We start from the raw sequence: 14,505 nt of genomic DNA on the forward strand, positions 1-14,505 counted from the left end.
AGTGCTGCTTTGATTTGGTCAGGATTACTTTATCCTGCAAGTCCCCAGCCATCCCAGCAGCAGCAGGATCCATATGGAATAACTGGGCAAGGACTGCTGGCACAGCCCAGCTCTGCACAGCACTCAAATCCCTAAATAGCAGCATGAATAAAAATAGTTCAGTGTGGACATCTAAAAACCAAAATGGGGTAGGAATATATTTAAATCAAGAGGTAGTTTCTGAAATGCAGAGTGATTCCTAATTATTTGCCACTGTTCATGAGGTTGTACTGAGAGATGCTACTTCACTTCATCACTTTTAAAATGCTACACAAACATCACACAAATAACTAACATTTTTGAGCAGCAATCTTTCCATTCTTTCATCTTAAAAAAATGTTCATTTTTCTTCTAGCTTACAGACACTGATTAGGAGCGCTATATAATCTTTGGATTCATCTGTCCAACAATCATCTAATTAATTAATCATTGGTAATTAAAATGACCTCCTTTTGACTGATACTTGATCTCAGAAAGGTTCAAAAGAAACTTGACACATGTTGTGTCATGTTCCAGCATAACCCACTACAGGTATTTTATCATGTTATACCACATCTGGTTTCCAGAGAACAAAATCAACTGAGGAACAAATTAAAGGAGGAACCAGTTGTACACATATCAGATCTAACCAGTTCAAGTATCTGGCAACCTACAGGAGCAATCCCTGCTGTACTTAGATGCTGCAAGAACCCTCTTTAGAGAAACTCTGACTAAAATCTCAGCTAAACTGACAAGAGAGATGAGCATCTCTCATGTTTTGCCTGTACAAATACTGAAAGCCTGTGAACATTGACTCTGATATGTGCAAACTATGAGGAAATGAATGGTCTGGCCATCCTACACCTCTTGTGATTTTCTTATCTTACATGGGATCTGCAGACTGACCCACAGCCCCTGTGTTGTATCTCCTGGTCACTGCAGTGATGAGGGACAAAGGATCCCAGGTGGTTCAGATGAAACACCACCATGAAAATCTCAGTTCCTCAACCACAGCAAATAATGTTGTTCAGGGAAAGCTGCCACCCCCATCCCATGGGCAGTCCAAGCCTCAGACAGAGAAATCCATGTGCTGCAATGATTCAGGGCACTTGGCTCTCATTTGCCTTTTCTAGGTGTTTCCTTCTCATAGACCCATCAATGCACAGCTCTGACTTCACTTTTAAAACTGATTAAAATGCAGCAATAGCATTTACTTCTTTCTGCAGGGATATTTTGTCAATTAGAGGAGGAAAAGCATTTTTTGGGAATGGTAGTTCAGCTACAGAGTTGGAGTCCTGCCCTCCTCACAGCAGCACAGTTGAACATTTCCATTGAGTATGGAAATGGCTGAAAACAGAAATAAACATTTATTTTTTTTTTCCTGAGGCTAAATAGGAGCTTTTAAAAGCAAACATGGAACAAGTGAACCAAGGGGTTTCAGGGCAGAAAATCTATAGAATATTATAAGTTGTAGGTGTCCTTCCAATGGGATATTGGTTTTCAGTATATAATTAATAACGAGAAAACTGTATCCTGACTTTGGGGTCTGCATCAGCATCCTGGAACAAAAAGGACCATAAATTAGCATCAATTATGTATTAAAGTTCCAATTAACCTGGCTGACACTGATATACTTCAACTGGTACACTTAGATAAAAGAAGCAACTCTCTAATTACTTGGAACAGGACCTCCTGACCCATTCTGCTCTTTTATCCCAATGCCAACCTAATGAGGAAGGAAGTGTGAGATAGGAAACTGTGCAAAGCTGTAGCACCACAAGATGCCCCTCGGGAAATAATTTTACCTTCTTACTAATGAGTAATACTTTATTGCTCTCAGTGCCTTTAACTGTTTTCAGAAGAAGTGGTTTTGAGGCTGAAATTGCTAATCTTCATTTTAATGTAGAAATCTGCTATCTAATGAAGGTCCTGGTCACATGCTCCTTCTCATGTCATACCACATATGACACACCACAGACACATAATTTGTGGCACCTGGGGTTGCTGTACACAGATTTAAAGTGTGATCCTTGACATGAGAAATCTTTTTTCAGACCTGAGCAATGATTGCAGTTAATTTTACACCTTAACCACAACAGTTAGTTTAAATGTATTTTCAGCACTGAAATTTTGTTCAGAGACCAAGGGCAAAAGGTAGACCGGTGTAAAAGCTGTGCTGCCAGTAGGGAGAGCAACACCAAGGTGAGGGTGGAACCAGGAAGGTGCTTATGGAGCATCTAATAAGCCACAACTTTTTTCTTCCTTTCTATGATCCTCGAAATCAGATAACTCTAGATATTGTGTCCAGGGAATAAACCCAGAGGCATCTCCTCTCCCTTACCAAACAACAGGTGGTTGCAGAGTGTCCAGTCCAGCAATCTGCTCTTGTTCACTTCTGTTCAGTGCTCAACTCTTCTACTCTAGACTGACTCACCAGACTTTAAACATATGCAGTTATGCAAAGGGCCAAGAGAGGTGGTTTTTTTCTCGTGTCATGTTTTTTTAAATCACTCAAAAATGTTTTACTCTACCACTGAAGAACAGTTCCCTAAAGCAAGGCAATTCCTGTAATGAAAACTGCAGAATAACTAACTTGGCTTTGAAGAACAATCTTTTGTCAGTGCCAATTCTTGCTCTGTGTCTTGTTGTCAGCACATAAAATAGTTTGAAATTAATAATGATGCTGACCCTTTATTAGTGGTTTTCCAGTGCAATAGAGTTGGGAGTCTTGGCTCTCACACTTGATCTCCCACTAGCCACACAAATCTGACTTCTGTCCTTTGGGAGAAGAGGTGTTGGTGGAATCCATCAGAGGCACCTCCTAATTATAGTCACAGTCTTCAAAACTCAGAGGGAAGCAAACCCATCACTGAGATTTCAGATGGATGATTCCTGCAGCGAGTGCTTTCCTGGGCCCTTGCAGTCAAAGGTTATCTCCCACCTAAGCCATGTCAAAATTTAAACTTAAACACATTGGGTCATGCTCTTCCCTACATGGAATTTCACTGCAAAGGGAGAGAGATTTTCTTCCAGTGTTGCTGAAACACACAGCACTGGAAGAGAATTTCAAGCCTGGAATCACAACTCCTTTCCCAAACTATTGCTGTTGGATATAATGTGCTCCATTTGCAAAAGCAACCAGCAGACAATCCCCCAAATGACAGCTTCTACAGCAAGACTTTCAGAATTCCTTTGCTTTAGTTGGGAATTTTGTCTCTATCATTTTCCTCCTAACTTTGAGCAATCCTTCCAAAGCCAGCAGAGAATGAAGACAAACCTAAAATAAATTCTTTAGTTGCTATAAGGGTCAGAGTAAGGTCATCTGCAAGATTTGAACAGTTCATCGATGCCCCAAGCTAACACTACCATGTGCATTATTCTCCTCCCCTGCATTTTCTGCAGGAATATGTCTGGATCATTCAAGTAGTTTGTGAAGACTGAAAAATGTTATACAATCAATTTTGGCCTTTTGTGACATCCCCAGCCACTTCAGTGAGCCCTTGTGGAAAAAGGCCCATCCACAGTTCATACGTGTGCACACCCCTTGATCCAGCCCCATTTAAACCAAGGTCTGGCTGAAACATCAGTGGGAATTGAATCAGACTGACAGACTATTATATGTGCACCATAGGGGACTGGCTCATAAGTCTCTTGTGGCAAACATGCTACTTATACAGTATCCCATTCAGATAAGTGACCTACTTATTGGTTGCATGTTGTAAGCTATTTTGGAGAGAGCAGTGTGATCCTTGCTGTTCTTTGCTTTGAGTAAACTTCAGCCTTTGGGTATAAGAAGAGGGAAATTTGACATCCATGTAATAGAGGACAGCCATATACATTCAGAGTGGGATTTTCAAAACCATTCATAACTGCAGAAAGGAGAAAGAATAAACTCACAAAGCTTTGATTCTCACAGGAATACAGCCACTTCAGTAAATATCTAGGTGGCTTTATTCTCTATCACACAGGAATGGGCCTAAGTCCTGGGAAAATAAGACAATTATTTGCTATTGCATGGCTGCAGGTATACAGGAACATTAAGGAGTATTGCCATCTCTATTTCATACCGTTTGAAGGGAAAAAGTCCAGTTTTATTAGACTATTACTAATGTGAAAAAGTGTAAAGGACAGGACTTCAACTTTTTTTTGCTAGTTTGTGCTATTGATTAAATATGTCCACCATCTTTGCAAGACTTTGCATAGGAGTGAACAGATGTGAAACCCACCATAGAATATCCAAATTAAAACATCCTTTTAAAATGACACAGAGAAGGAAAAAACTGTTGTTCTTGAGATCTTATCTCTTTCCCTTCCAGCTTTACCGCTCCATAGTTTTATGCAAAGCAAGCTGCAGGAAGAGCTGTCCTTATCAGCCAGGGCTGCCATGGCACACGTGCCTCAGCACGGGCTGTCAATGCATGCACACCCTGGCTCCCAGTTCAGATGACTCCATCCACTGGTGAGCAGCTTGTGAAAGCCCTTCAAAGCTCTTCAGTGAGCCAAGGGTGACAGTTTACTCAATCTTTTGTAGCTCCTCTGACCCTGCCTCGTTCAAAGGAAAGCTTTTTTTTTTTCCTTCCTAATTCCTCCCACTCCCTCTTTTAGAGGAATGAGAGAAAATTTAAGTGCTCTGCTTTGACACTCAGCTTGCTGCTTGCGTGCAGTCAGGCCAGCTGCCTCCCCAGATCTCCACCGCATTGTCGATATGCTCCTCTTGTGCCAAGACAAAATTTATAAATAGATTTGCCCAGTCAGTAAGCCCTTTCTCTTTAGAAAGACAGGGATTCAGGCAAAAAGAGGATTATTGATAACATGCAACATCTTTATTATGGCAGAGACTGCTACTGCTACTATAGTTAAGGACCTGTCAGCATTTCTATTGTAAGATTTTTTTTTTTTTGTGCAAGGGTTTAACTTGGCAGTAAAAATTTAAATATACTTGAAGGTGGACTTTTTCTTGCAAGAATTCAGCAAAAGTGTTAGGCACAGGGCTCTCTCCTCTCCCTAATTAGCAGTGAATTCAATGAGTTTTAGAGCTTCTCTTGTGAATATGCCTCTCCTGTTTTCTGAACAGTGGTGAGTAACACCTGATCCAACATCACATATTATAGAGCAGAGAGAAGAGCACAGGGCAAACAAAGGGCCAAATCCTGCTCTCATTAGTCATGGTGCTTGAATAGCATTTGGCCATTACAGGAACACAGTTTTGGCTAACTTCCCATATTTTCATCTACCAAAAAAACAGCAGAGGGAGATGCTAAAAAAAGTCCTTTCAAAATCATCTCATTTAGGTAGTTAATTTTTCTTGCAAGGCATGCTGGTAGGACAGCACAATCTGCCAAGTGATGAATGTGTCTTGGGAGTCACCAGCCCCACCCATCTCCCCTTGTAGTCTGTGCCTCTCTTCAGCCTCTGGCAAATTGCCTAATTTCTGCTCTGCCTCAGTTTCAGGGTTCAGGATGGAAAACAGTAAAACTCACACAAATGGTTTTGCACACAGAATTCATTCTGCTGCAGCTCAAGCACTTTCTGGCAAGAAATAATCCAGCTCCCTTGGACTTCAGCAGTAATTAGCCTGAGTGCAAAGCCACAGCTTGTTACTGCACAGACCCTGGCATCCCCAGACTTGTGTAACTTCAGTAGTCTTGAGGACAGGACTGCTGAAATACTGCAGTGTGCACACAAGGGTTTCATCAAAATAAGGCCATCCTTGCTTTCAACCCTGCTCACAGACACATGCAAGTAAGCAGCAATGTGTCCTCTGATCAATTTTCTCCTCTGCTTCAGGTTTAAAAGAGGAGGAATAAAGTATTTGTGCATTTCATAGTATTCACATCTTCTGGGAAAAGAAGAATAAAACCAGAGGGGTATGTTGAAATTGAGCCACTGATATTTGCTAAGATTTATAAAAAAAGAGCGGTAAATTGACTGAGGGCCTGCATGGAGGAGTGGTAGAGGTATTTTCCTTGCTTCTCCATGGGATGCTGCATGTCTTTTTCTCACAACCAATACAGCAGAACATTTTGCTTTAAGGATCTGAACAACTTTGCTCCCTCTCAGCCTGAAGTTAAACCCTTAATATTAGGAGAATGAGGGCCTTTCTCAGGGTGCTTTAAGCCCAGTGTATGTTACATAAAATCCTTTACACACACACGGCACAAAACATTCTTTGACTTGTGTCTCTCAACATTTGTATTTGTGGTCAACTGAGCAGTAGCTTTTGTGTGCTGATTCCTACAAAAGAATAATACTGGTCTGTTTTTTCTGTTGACAAGATCTTCAAATCCTACTGCCCCTCTGACACATTAAAACAGTGCATTTCTGTCTAGTTTTATTTTTATGGTATGAGGATTTAGCTAAGACTTTGACACCATGGAAACTAGACACAGGACACGATCCTGTTCTATCTAAATATATCCCCCAACTTTCAATCATGCTTGCCTCCTTTATACTTCATGAAAACTGCTCTTTACCCTCCTCCATGTAGGCAAGTTTTTTGGCTAGCAGGATAACCTTGAGTCCACCCTTAGCTTTCATCACCAGCCATAAACATTTCAAGAGAGAATCACACGCACTGAGTGGAGGGGAGGCAATACAAGAAAAGTGTCCCTGAAATGCCATGTAGCATCATGGAGGTAATTCTCAAAGAAATTGAATGTTAAATGGAAGGCAACTTTTAACCCTCCTAAGTGCCAAATGCAACTTTAATTAAGCAAAGCAGATGGTCTTCTTTTCCCTTGTGCTGTAACAAGAAAGGACTGTCTCTTTCTTAAGCCATCAGCTCCACTGTGGATCTTTGGTATTTTCTATTACTGTCTTTGGGCATTAGTTTTTTATGGCTAGTTACAGGTCACGATCATAACACTCATTTTTACCTCTTATCTACAGGACTACAACATTACCATTACTATTTTTTTAAATCACCAAATTATCCCTTTGTTATAGTTCACACAGGTTCTGCTTGAGTAAAAGAGGAGGGAGGGACAAGCCTGAAATGCAATTTGATAAAATCAATTTCCCATTTCAGTGTGGCATTGGAAAGCTGCACTTCTGAAGACAAAAAAGCTACACATGTCTCTTAAAACCAGCTTTGTGGGCTAATGTGGATTTTCCTACCATTGTGAAATCAGGACACAAAATTGAGGCCAGAGTCAGGAACTCAGTGTAGTTATTGGATAACCCAGGTGCAAGTGAGGGCACACACAGCCCTCACAATGCAAGATGGAGCTGCCTCTCCATTCCTTTCTACCAGACACAGCAAAAAAGACCAAAGCAAAAATTCCCCTCCAAAAAAGTCAGTATTTCTGCCCACAATGAGCTGAGTGGCTATTTTTGAGCAGCTTGTTTTAATTGTCAACATGTGTTATTTTGCCTGCACCAGCCAAGTGAGCTGATAGCTGAATGAAGAAGGCAAGACATGCAGGAGGAGTTGGAACAAATGTCTTAAATTTTTGAGCCTGTCTGTTTTGCCAGTGACCCATAGAGTGAGGAGCTGTGTCAGCTAATCACTCAGCTGGCGACAGACAAATGCCTTGTGCTGACATCTGATGGAGTCCCTACAAAGCACCAACCTTTCAGGGCTTGGAGCTGAGGCTGAGCCAGTGCCTGGTGCTTCTGCACAGCCCCAACAGTGCAAAAAGTGTTCAGATGAATTCCTTAAAGAGCAGGCATTTGTGTTTACTTGGGCACTTTTATCCTAAACCAGTGATGATAATTAACTGATTAAAGATATGACAGTCATCAAAAGCAAGAGCATTTTTTCAAGGACCATACAACAATAGCTCACTGCTTGTATGGCTTTAATTATAAAAGCAAATAATTACATCCTTTTCAAGGCTTGAAAAGAATTGCTTTCAACTGTAAACAGAAACTATGAAAATTCTCCAGCACAATACCCATTTTTAAATGGCCACTTTTCCTTAAAAAAAAGCAAAAAACAAAAAAAAAGGAAGCAACAGCTGTGTTTCAGGTGCATATTCAGGGAATAATTACTGACATGGACAGTTCCCAGATAATCAGATGAGGCTCTGCTCATCATCAGGGTGTCTTGACCCATGGATGGAATTGGCCTACATAATTTTTTTTTTTTAATCACAACAAGGCTCCACATGCCATGCTGGCTACACTGGGAGGAATGCAGATATGCAGATGACCTCAGGACTGAGTCAGTTCCTCTATCATTACTCTACAAACCACTGCAGTGGCTGCTTCAGTTTTCTTCTTTCCAGTTCCCTTCCCTGCATCTGATAAATCTCATATTCTTTGTGCACTGAGAAATAGAGACTCATTGCAAATTCTGGATGCAAATCATAGAGGAAAGTGTGAATGTAGCTCTGTTTACCTCACAAACCTTTTATATTCTGGTGGATTTTGGTGTCTGGGATTGATCTCTGTATAAGCTACACAAACAAAACAGAGGTCACAAAGGACCATCCAACAAATAAACCTAATTACTGATACCTTCCACCTGACACAGTCAGCAGGGTTTTTACACCAGCTTTCTTCTACCCCAACTTCTCTGGGGTCTGACCCAACCTCCTCTAAAGTGGCAACAGAACCAGATTTAACTGGACTAGAGTTGAATGGACTAGAGTTGAATGTAAACATAAGTTATGCAGTAAACAAAGTTCGGTATCAAAACTGAAGTGCTTTAAAAGTCCATTTTTAGCTGCTTACACAGGAACAGGCTTGCCAACCTGTGAGGTTTGAAGTGTATGTGGAGTGTGGAACTACACCAAAAGTCCCTTTCACATCAGCAATCTTAAGCACTCAGCACTGAGCATTGTTGCTTTGAATGTTTCCAGCTCCTGAAGCAATTCCAGGCAGACATGCTGACAAAAGAATAATTTTATCAGCATATGGCTGATCACAGCATCCAATTCCACCACTATGAAATGGCCCCATAGCGCACACCAGCATTTCTGCATACAAGTGGAACAGATGCTGCAGAGATCAATGTAATAACAGTTTAATTAATTTTAGTGTCAAAGTCAAATGCTTCCTTATTTCCAGTTGACACATCCCTAATTTCATGGTTGGCTCTATAAATTTTGGAAACGGGAGGAGAAATTTGATTTGAGGGTTAAATACTGCAGAAAGGCCTTAAAAATGCAAGAGAAGCACTTCTTCATAGTATTCATAACCTTGAAGCCATAGTACTGTCCATTGTCCTCACTTTGTTATGAGTGTTTTCAGTCACAGTTTCATTTTCACAAAACACACCCCTTGCTCCAAGCAGTCCTCTGGCATAAAAGCATAGTAGCATCCTGGAGCTCCAACCCTGGAACAAGATCCCATTGCAGGTGACATACTGGGCTAGGAATTAAGAGAATTGGCTCAGACCTCAATCTGCAAGCAGGGTCTTCTGTTGGAAATCCTGAGAATCTATTGACCACTAAAAAAATCTCATTGTATCAGAGTGAGATCTTTTACCCCACTGCACTGGTCAATGTTGTAGAGCTTCTGCTCCAAAATGGCATTCAGCAGATGAGCTGGACATGTGGAGGAGAGGAAATGTCTCCTTGGGAATTTTTTTTTATATTTCAGGTCACCAATAACACCAAGCACTCTCTGTATATTACAACAGTGGAAAGGCTTCATGTCCTGCATCTCCCATTATTGCCCTACTGTCCAGCTCCACAGAACACACAGGGGAAACCAGCACTTTAAATAAAATTACATTCAACAAGGAAATATGGCACCCTGACATCTGGTCCAGGGAAGTTAAGCAATCTATTAATGAAACAATTCTAGGAGCTATTGACATAGTTGTGTTCTGAGTCGCCTTTGGATTGTCACAACACTGAGAAGACAGAGGGTGGTGAGAGACTGCTTGCTGCACAAAGTATTATTAAGCTGAAATGTGCCCAGCAAATGTTTATTCCACAGGCAGGAACTACGAGTGCCTGTTGTGGTCACTTAGGCCTGAAACCCAAGATTTCAGTGATTTTGTCTGAATGCATTTGCAGAGCTCTGGGTGACATTCACCAACACAGGCAGCGTCTCAGGTTTCAGCAGGAACTAATCTACCATCCTCCTGCATCTCTCACTTCCAATGACCCAAACTAAAGAGCATCATGCACACCCTGCCTGCTCTGACACTCGCTGGGGTATCACCTCACAATTAGGACTCTGCCTCTCAAGGCATTTCATTAGCAAGAGGCTGCCAGGACTCTGCACACGTTGTCAAACAAAGAGTGCCCCGATCACAGCAGGCACTGCCACAGAAATCCCCCACCCCTCCAGCAGCCTCCTCCCATCTTGAAACAAAGGCAGGTTGAGGGGAGAAGTGATGGGGATGGGAAGAAAGGAAACCTTAGCAATGCTTGAGCAAACATATTTGGAATGAGGCTTAGGTTACTACACATGTCAAGGGGAATTTTTTCCTCCCCCTCCTCATGTTGGCAAACTGTTGATGACCACAGGCATGGAGGGCTCTCAACAGGGGACCAGCAGATACCAGAGGCAAAAGGACCTGGGGATTCCTTGTGCAAAGGAGAGCATCTGACAAGGCACATCCTCTGGGTGCTTTTGTTTGAGGGCTATGCTTCACTAACAAATCCTGTTGCACTAAGATTGCAGGCTGCAGATATCCTAACAAAAACAAACCCAGGGTATTACCTTTACATCCAAATGATTTCAGGGAAGAGCTGTTAACAGAAGGATGACAAACAACACAGTCCTTGAGCTCGTGTGTGCAAATCTGGAACAACTGCTTGCGTTAGGATATCACACAGAAAAATCCCACAAATCAAACACAGTAATACCAAGTGCTTGTATAGCATGTTTTACCTGCAGCTCTTGGAGCGATTACAAAGAGAAATGAAGAAGAAAGGCTCATTACCACCATTTCACAGATAAGGAAACTGTGGCACAGAAAGGAAGTGATTTGTCCTGCAGCCCAGTGGAAGAACAGGGCAGTCGAGTCAAGCCTCTTAAGTCCCAGTCCGATGCCCTCTCCCCTGAACTATTGTAGCTGACTCTGACCCTGCAGGAACTTCACATTTGTCATTATGCTTTACACCTTGATCATGAGGCTGGGTGTCTTCAAAGCACTGCCCTCAGCTCCTTGGCCAGGAGAGGAAAAAGCTCCCATGTACCTAATCAAATATAATTGCCATTCCCAGAGAAAAGAGATTCCTTCTCAACTCCTCTGGATGATAATTCACCCTGTGTTCAGGTGTAAATGTAATGCTATATGTAAGCCAAGATAAAAGTAGCTCCTCTGACCACTTTTAACTCAACATCCCTTATGCAGTAAATTTCATACACAGCTATTGAAATAGTACCAGAAATTGGCTGTAATTTTGTTGTCTATTAATATAATTTCATACAGCAGTTTTAGAGTATTCTTACTAAAACATAGGCTCCAGGGAAAGCTTGTTTAACAATAAAAGCCTTTCACCTTTAAACACAGAGATAGCAGAGAATTAGTTTAACTATTGAACTGCAACTGGGGGACAAGTTTGCACCAAGGCACTGGCCCAGGATCCTTCGAGGCTCAGGTACAGCACTTGTACCTGCTACAGCTGCAGTTGTGGCACACAGGAACAGAGAAATAGCCAGGACAGGAATATGGGTCAAAATCAGCACTTGAAAGTTAACCTGGAAAACAGTAAATCACCAGTGGGTATTCCAGAATGTGAGCACAGAGTGCTTGAAAAGAGGGACGCTGCTTAACAAGTCTCTGCAGAGTGTGACTCCCACGGTCAGCGGTGTGGGTTTAGGATGCAACATGAATACAACCTCACGAGACACACGAGAGCATCCTGGTGGGTAGACAGCAGGTTTCCTCCCTGTGCTGCTACCAAAAGGTCATTACTGTGACCAAGCCACTCAGTTAAATTATCAGATGTGAACAGTTAAACAGGGCCAGGGAGGAAGGGATGTTTTTCCCCTAGGTGCCTTGTGTAAACTTAGAGCCTGTTACGCTCTAAAGGTGGCCATAGGTGACTTGTAATCCAGGCCAAAAGCAGAAAATCACAGGATTAAAAGTGGGTGGTCAGATCATTCATTTGACTTGCAGGGGAATAAAACCCCACGATATCTGCTCGTAGACGACAAGCAGTTTTGCAGAGAACAAAGAAATCTCTCACAGACAAAATTGGTCTGCCAGGAACTGAGCCCATCTAGCTCCTCACCTCCCCACCACCCTCCCCATATCTTCCCCTCTAAAAGGATCTTTTCTGGGATTCAGGGAATGCGTGTTTATAAAATAGTTCCATTCAATTAGGGCACAGAGTACAGCAGCTTTATATCAGAGGCAACCCAGAGCGAGAGCTCTGTGGAAGTGCAGGTACATGGTAATGATGACAACCCTGCACTGGTTGTAGTGTCATCACCTCTTATTCTTAATCAAAAGGCTTCCAATCCCTTCTCGACGTGTGCACTCGGAAATGAAGGGACTGCTGGAGCATCATTTGAATGTGGCAGCCCTAGATAATGATGAAACGAATAAAAGACTGACTTTTTTGTTTAGGTTTGAGGAAAGATTCAGGATTCCTCTCGTGAAAAGGCAGCAGTTTAATAGCAGTGAGGCAGAAGGGCTTCTCGTTATCCACAGAGCTGCTGCCAGCACAGCACTAATGGCCACGGCTCGGGCTTCCCCGGAACGCTCCCTGCGCTGCCGCGCCCGAGGAGCCCGTGTGCCAGGGGCTCAGTGGAGACTGCTGGAGACTCCTGGCCCGGGACTGGGGAGCAGCACAGGGCTCAGCTGCATAGGCTTTCCCTTGTGGAAGAGGCAGGGACGGTGTTTCTGGGCTGCCCCAAGCACTGCAAGCCACACAAACCCACAGCTGGCTGGCCAAGTGTGGGGCCTGGGCAGCTCTGCCCCTCAAAATCTTCATCCCCTGCTGGGGAAGCAGCTGCTTCAGCAAATGTGATGCTGCACGCAGAGAAAGGCCATGTACATCAACTGTGGGGCAGGAGTTGCTTCCATGAAGTAGGGGCCTTGGGCAGGCACAGAGCACCTCTGGGAAGCAGCCTATTGATAAGCTGTATCTTCCTATACACTGCCCTGCAAAGCTGATTTTGATGCTGGATTTGGGTGGAAGGAATGGAAAGCAGCTAAACACTTTGCTTCTCCCTGTAGCTCATACATACTTCCCAACACAGCTTTTTCTCTTGACATTTGTTTTTGCAGTGTATTTTACATACTCCAGGTAGCAGCCACTGTAAGTCTTAGGATCTTTTCTCTGAGGGAGGTCAGGAGCTGTGCTGAATGACCTACTGGATACCTGCTGGTTCCATTTGGGGAATACCAATCCATGCCAGGCAAGAGCAATAGCAAAGGCCTTTTTGTTTTGTTGATTTAAAAGAGCATTATTTCAGAAAAGGAAGTTTATTACCAAACACTTTTTCAGCGACTGTTTTTTCACAAAAAAAAAAAAAAATGACATGTACAAAATTGCAACTATCTTTAGCAATTTGTTCAGCCCTTCTCAAGCATTCACATTTATCTATACCAGAGATAAATACACAAGCCAAAATTCAAAACAACTTCTGTTTAACATCAGCTAAAGTTACTCTGTTCACTGCAGTAACATTTGCCCCAAATGCAGAGCTGGCAAGGTCAATAGTTTCACTTTTTGTGCTTCAGCTACATTAATATAACAGTTTGCCATTCCTCTCTATTACTATATACATTCAAAGCTTCATGAGCAGCCTGATCTCTGACACACAAGACATGTTAACAACAGCTTTTCCCATTCAGAGAGCCAGCAAGGAAGAGAAGTCAGACCTTTCAATGTATGTTAAGTAACAAATATAAGATCTCCATGATGTCCTACATGATGAAACACCTTACAGCAGGTTAGAAAAGGAGGTATGGGGAATCAATACATTTCTTCTCACAGTTACATAGCTGCATACATCACCACTTTTAACTTCACTGTCTTCAATCCAGCCCACTGTGTCCACAAGTAACATCATAGGGACAAGGCTATAGAAAAGCCAAAGACATTATAAATGAACAATGTGGTTATTCAGTGCATACATCTGGGGTTAGGGCACAGTGACCAGCCACATAAAAAGCCCAGAACACCATGAGATTTCACTGCATAGCAACACCTGTTAGTATGAACACCTAATAGGAAGAAACAGCTGATAAAACGAGCCTGCAGAGCATGCACAAGAACATGTGTTTAGTCAAGAGACAAAATGTAGTCAAGCATAAACACAGAACAGATATGTGCATGATTTCAGGATTTCCTCTCCCCTCAATCACAAAACCATAGTGAGTGAATCAGGACATTTGGTTTATGTGGCACAGTGTGGTCTGCAGGGGTGACTCCTGGGACAAGAGGCCAGGAACTGCCCCAATACTGGACAGAGCCAGCTCCAAAAAGGACATAGCTGAAACTGAGCCCAGCAGCAGTGCTTGTGGCACCTCTGTGAAAACACATCTAAGGAGTGACAAACACTGCCCAACAGCTACAAGAGACAGGAATGAGGAAAAAGTGCAGAAGAAACAGCCCTGCAGGCACGGAG

This window comes from Molothrus aeneus, chromosome 10 (genome assembly GCF_037042795.1).
Source record: "Molothrus aeneus isolate 106 chromosome 10, BPBGC_Maene_1.0, whole genome shotgun sequence".
Classification (NCBI taxonomy): Eukaryota; Metazoa; Chordata; class Aves; order Passeriformes; family Icteridae; genus Molothrus; species Molothrus aeneus.